Source organism: Oncorhynchus nerka, linkage group LG21 (assembly GCF_034236695.1).
Source record: "Oncorhynchus nerka isolate Pitt River linkage group LG21, Oner_Uvic_2.0, whole genome shotgun sequence".
Classification (NCBI taxonomy): Eukaryota; Metazoa; Chordata; class Actinopteri; order Salmoniformes; family Salmonidae; genus Oncorhynchus; species Oncorhynchus nerka.
Window position 1 is genome coordinate 11,533,867 of NC_088416.1, and position 6,678 is coordinate 11,540,544.

Sequence of the window (6,678 nt, forward strand, 5' to 3'; positions counted from 1 at the left end):
ATGCCCTCCTCGTGAGTAATTCCACGTTGTGAAGAAGTTCTAATTCCATTAAACGTTCAAGTTTTTTCAAAATGGCCTCCATGGTATTTACATTACATTTAAGTCATTTAGCAGACGCTCTTATCCAGAGCGACAGTGATGATGAGAGGCGTTGTGCCAGTATGAACTAAGTTATGAACTTGGCAGGACATTGTCACTCTGTCTTAGGGCTGCACAATTAATATAATTCACTTCAAAATTATTCCCACATACAAAGCCCTGCCCCCTGTCACTCGAACAGTGCAGTTTTTCCTCCTCGCTGTTAGATTCACTCTAAGGTTGCATGCTGTTCTGTTAGGTCAACTGCAGTCAATGCATTGTTCCAAACAAGAACAATGCTGCTTTCCACTTTGCTTCTTAATAGAAATCATTTGATTTGATTTATATAATTCACCAAGTGTTTTGATCTACTGTTTATCGCAAGTCAAATTGCAATCGCAATATTTGGTCCCCAAAAAAATCGCTGTTCGATTTTTTTTTCCCCTTTATCACGCAGCCCTACTCTGTCAGCAGTCTGGATCTCTTGTCCCCAACGCCAAACCGTTCCCTTGACTCAATCTTATATCTCACCATTTTGGATCTTAAAAAAATGGGAAAAGTGTGCAACATCCCAGAATCCACTTGGTCTACTGCTGGTTCTACCTTTCAATAGAGACGATCATCTCAGGATCAGGCCTCTATCTCAGGCGTGTGCACTCGACATCCTCTGTCACGCGTAAAGACGAGGTGTGCTCATCCACCGTCTTTCCCACTGCACAGTTGACAGACTTCCAACGCAGCCTGGTCACTGTCCGCATGCACTCGGCAGTGTTGCGGACGCTCACGAAACACAGCGTGTTGATGACCCCGTTGCTCATGGCGACGCACTCGATAATGTAGAAGGCCACCAGGGAGTTCCTGTCCCTGGAGATCAGGGTGGGGTGGAAGTCCCGTACCAGTGTGAAGCTGTAGTACGGTGCCCAGCAGAGCACGTAGGCGGCCAACACCAGAATCAGCACCACCACCATCCTCCGCCGTCTGTGCAGCCGCTTCCGGATCTGCTCTGTCTGGAAGCCAGGCACGCTCTTGAACCACAGCTCCCGCAAAATCCGTGCGTAACACACGGCCATGATGGCCACGGGCCCGGCGAACTCCAGGGCGAAGATGAAGAGGAAGTAGAAGCGGTAGTAGAGCTGGTGGTCCACAGGCCAGATCTGGGCGCAGAAGGTCTTGTGGCTCTGACTGGAGATGCGCGGGTATGTGATCTCGGAAGCAAAGTAGGCAGAGGGGATGGAAATGACTATGGGTACGATCCACACGCCCAGGATCAGGCTGTAGGCCGTCTGGTACTTCATGCGAGGCTTCATAGGGTGGACGATGGCCATGTACCTGGGAACACAAGGAAAAGACAGACAATGCAAAGAAACTAGTTGGAAGGTTTGAGTTATGAGTGTCAAGGTGTTTTATGTCAAGCTTTATATGCCAGGGAGTTGGAAAGACCAAGTGATCTCTCTGAGGTTATTGAATGATCTTGGAAGTTCTAGGACGATCTTGGAAAATCTGTCACAATGTAGAAGAACTTAATTGTTGGGACTGTTGACGAGGGTAAATGATTCATATCCGGAACCTGAAGTTATATTATGGAGCTTACCGCCTCTTGGCTTCCTAGCAAACTCTGCACATAGCAATAATGGGGAATTTGGAAATGCTTTAGCATTTTGAGATGACGGGAGATTATCCATCTTCATAAATGGCTATTTTTACATAGTTGGGCATGTCAGCAATGATTTATGGGAGCACGTAGCCTTGTCCAAGTAACTTCCTCCCATATGATCCTAAAAGGGCAGTGTGATCGGACTAACTAAAAGCAGGTGATGGATTTTTGGTGGGCAACCCATTGGTGTTGCTCAATTGCTCTTACTTCACAGGGAATGTTACCACAGAACATGGCTATATGTCATTGTTATTAAAATAAATACTTTGTTATATCATATCTTAGTTACCCTGGATAAAGATGTATATTCCTATTAATGCATGAAATGTGCTTTCTGTGGTGACAGTAAGGTGGTTTTCTTATCTAGGTTAAGTTCGGAACCTTTTCTTGGTCATGATTAATTTGACTTGATTATTTTGGAGGGGACTTAACAGCATGATGGCACTTTGAAAACTTTGTTTCAACTGGCTTTTGGTCTAGTTTGGAGTGAAATTAAAATAAGTAAATTGATGTGATGAAAGCAGATTAACTGTCACACTCATGTTCAAAGGTTTTCAGCCTACGTTTGCTGGCATCTATCGTGAGCAGTAACAGGACCCAGAACAGCTTCTTCCCCCAAGCCAGAAGACTGCTAAATAGTTAAATAGTTAACCAAATAGCTAGCTGGCCTATCTGCATTGACCCTTTCTTGCACTAACCTTTTTGACTCATCACACACGCTGATGCTACCGTTCATTATCTGTCACCTTATTCCTAGTTCTATGTACATACAGTGCATGAGGAAAGGATTCAGACCCCTTCCCCCTTTCCACATTTTGTTATTCTAAAATGGATTAAATCAATTGTTTCCCTCAGTAATCTACAAACAATACCCCATAATGACAAAGCGAAAACAAGTTTTTAGAAATGTTTGCTAATGTATTAAAGATGAAGAAAAAAACAGAAATAACCTATTTACATGTGTTTTCAGACCCTTTACTGTGAGACTTGAAATTGAGCTCAGGTGCATCCTGTTTCCATTGATCATCCTTGAGATGTTTCTACAACTTGATTGGAGTCCACCTGTTGTAAATTCAAATTTGGAAAGGCACACACATGTAACAGTAAGGTCCCACAGCTGACAGTGCATGTCAGAGCAAAAACCAAGCCATGATATCTGAGACAGGATTGTGTCGAGGCACAGATCTAGGGAAGGGTACTGAAAAATGTTTGCAGCATTGAAGGTCCTCAAGAACACAGTGGCCTCCATCATTCTTAAATGGAAGAAATTTTCAACCACCAAGACTCTTTCTAGAGCTGGCTGCCTGGTCAAACTGAGCAATCAGGGGAGAAGGGCCTTGGTCAGGGAGGTGACCAAGAACCCGATGGTCACTCTGACAGAGCTCCAGAGTTCCTCTGTGGAGTTAGGAGAACCATCCAGAAGGACAACCATGTCTGCAGCAATCCACCAATCAGGGCTAAAGACTCTCAGACCATGAGAAACAAGATTCTCTGGTCTGATGAAACCAAGATTGAACTCTTTGGTCTAAATGCCAAGCGTCACGTCTGGAGGAAACCTGGCACCATCCAGGTATATCTCTCTGGTCACCCCCAAAACCAATTCTTCCTTTGGCTGCCTCTCCTTCCAGTTCTCTGCTGCCAATGACTGGAACAAACTACAAAAATCTCTGAAACTGGAAACACTTATCTCCCTCACTAGCTTTAAGCACCAGCTGTCAGCAGCTCACAGATTTCTGCACCTGTACATAGCCCATCTATAATTTAGCCCAAACAACTACCTCCCCCCTACTGTATTTATTTATTTTGTTCCTTTGCACCCCATTATTTCTTTCTCTACCTTGCACATTCTTCCACTGCAAATCTACCATTCCAGTTTTTTACATGCTATATTGTATTTACTTCGCCACCATGGCCTTTTTTTGTCTTTACCTCCCCTTTCTCATCTCATTTGCTCACATTGTATATAGACTTATTTTCCTACTGTATTATTGACTGTATGTTTGTTTTACTCCATGTGTAACTCTGTGTTGTTGTATGTGCGAAACTGCTTTGCTTTATCTTGGCCAGGTCGCAAACTTGCCTACATGGTTAAATAAAAGTGAAATAACAAAATGTGGAAAAAGTCAAGGGGTCTGAATACTTCCCGAATGCACTTTATCTACCTCAATCACCTCGTACCCCTGCACATCGACTCGGTACTGGTACCCATATAGCCATGTTATCGTTACTCATTGTGAACTATTGCTTTTATTATTACATATTTTACTTTCCTATTATTTCTCTTTTTTCCATCTCTCTGCATTGCTTGGAAGTGCCCATAAGTAAAGGAAAGGGGGATACCTAGTCAGTAGTACAACTGAATGCCTTCAACTGAAATGTGTCTTCCGCATTTAACACAACCCCTCTGAATCAGAGAGGTGCGGGGGGCTGCCTTAAACGACAACCATGTCTTCGGCGCCCGGGGAAAAGTGGGCATTTCACTGTTTGTCTACACCTGTTGTTTACAAAGCATGTGACATATAAGATTTGATGTTGCATGCATGTATTTTTTACGTAAACTGTTTTACAACCACCTAAAAAAAAAATAGGACTCTCGTTGCAATGCACACATCACGCATACACACATAGAGAGGCTTATGAGGGAGCATAAACATGGCAAATATCCTCCTGTCAAACCCCCACGGTTGAAGATACGCACTGCTGCTGGCCTGAGGATATGAGAGCACTGAACATGTGTTTGGGTTGACTTTGTAACTATTCAGGGTTACGATATAGGATATGTTGATATTAATAATAATAATAATTGATTGCATTTATATACTTTCATATGCTCAAAGTGCATACATACTGTATTATTACATGTTGCTAGGAAAGTAGGTCAAATATGTGTGTCACCTGAGATGTTTATAGCTCTACAGGTTTAGGTTTTATGAGAACTATAAAAAGTTCACAACAAGGAGGAGATATAGTCTTGAAATTGACAACAACAAAAAATCAGATGAAGATTTAGTTGACAGAATGGTAATAGTGGGATTCATTTTCTGTTGTGTGAATATGGATAAACTGTTTGCTATGTTCTGTGTCGGAGAGGGATGAACCTGCAAACGCCTCACCCACCTGTCCACTGCGATTGCCAGCAGCGCGTTGGTGGACACATACAGGGACACCGTGCGTAAATAGTTGATTGAGGCGCACAGGACAAGCCCATGGTCCCATGACAGCTGCTTCGCCACATAGTAATCCAACAGAAACGGACAGCACACTACAGCCACCAGAATATCCGACACGGCCAAGTTAGCAATGAGGAGATTGGTGAGGTTACGGAGTTTTTTGTAGCGCGCCAGAGAGGCAATGAACAGACAGTTGCCAATGCCACAGACTAATATGATACAGACCAGGACCATGGCTATGACAATGGTAGCCACAAAAAACGCACATCCCTGCGTTGTATCGGGGATCTCCTCCCGTGGTACTCCATAGTCCAGATCGTATGCGCTGGAATTGAAAGAGTCAGGACAATTCTCCGGCAGGTCTTGCGTCATGGAGAAGCTGCTGTTATTGTGACATTCACCCATGTTGGATTAACATATTCAACCAAGGTTAACTGCAAGGCAAATCACAACGATGTTATTTTGGTTTAATAAAAAAAAAGTGAAATTCAATTGGTTTGCATTCTAGCCTGCCTACTACACAGGGGAAAAATGCCAGTAAAACTACAACAATTCAATTATAAACACCAACTAAACCTTTAGGGTAATTTATGTTTCCCAGGAGATATGTCCTATATGCTAAAATTATAACTACATCCATAATTTACACAAAATGACTTTTTCTAACTTTGCAGTAAAAAAGTAGGAAGAAAATGATGCCTGGATTTTAATACCGCTTCCATTCACTGCCCCCCTTTGAATGTGTGTAGAAGGTTTAGCATAGAGATCTTACAATGACATAGTGGCACAACATTTTAGGTGGCACAGTATTTTAACACCAGTGATATAATAAATATGTTGGGAGAGAGAACATGATGATGTGCAACATAACATTTCTCAGATGTTGAGGAAACCAAATTTGAATGGACTGACATTTTAAAGACCACACAATCGTTTGTTCCTGGATTTGCTTGAGTTTTAAAGCATGAGGTGGTAGACCTATGCTGTGTTCCTTGTGTCAGACGGAATCAAAATGTTTTAGAGTTATCCCAAATCCAAGGTATCTAAATTAGGTTACCAGTTACCAGTTGCGTTTCCATATTTATTTAATCATAATCGAATTGAAAACGGGGGGAAATATTTGCAGACTAAATTAATAAAAATACGTTTTTTTATTTACATAAAGTAGCATATTTGATCCGTTCAATTGATATGTTCAAATTTTGAGAGTCAACAAAACTGTGAAAGTGCTAAAATAGTTGAGACCAGAGAAATATTATATCACACTTACCAAAACTCCAGCCAGAAGTTACTTTTCTTTTCATATTAAAGCACCGCGTATTCTATGGAAAAAATAACATTGAGGCAGCGCGGATGCGCTCTTTCCATTCCTGCTAGGAGAATGGGCTCAAATTGGAATCGGCGGTTGGGTATCATCTCTGTTGTTGTAGATTGTAACCCTCCTTTCCCCCTCTAGTGGCAATGCCATGCTATTCAGTCAGTGCGCGCACCAGTGTCAACTCCACTCTCCAACTACCGTGCACCGATTGTACAAAACATTAGCAACACCGTCCAATTATTGAGTTGCACCCCTAGACGTTTTCACTTCACAATAACAGCACTTACAGTTGACCTGGGCAGGTCTAGCAGGGCAGACCAACTGACTTGTTGGAAAGGTGGCATCCTATGACGGTGCCACGTTGAAAGTCACTGAGCTCTCCAGTATGGTTCATTCCACTGCCAATGTTTGTTTATAGAGATTGCATGTCTGTTTGCCCGATTTTATACACCTTTCAA

General features: G+C 42.4%; 1 pseudogene; it reads right to left on the reverse strand.

Annotated features, from left to right (window-relative positions):
* Window positions 1-677: 677 nt before the first annotated feature.
* LOC115103910 (prokineticin receptor 2-like) lies at window positions 678-5,331 on the reverse strand (annotated as a pseudogene).
* Between the last annotated feature and the right edge of the window lie 1,347 nt (window positions 5,332-6,678).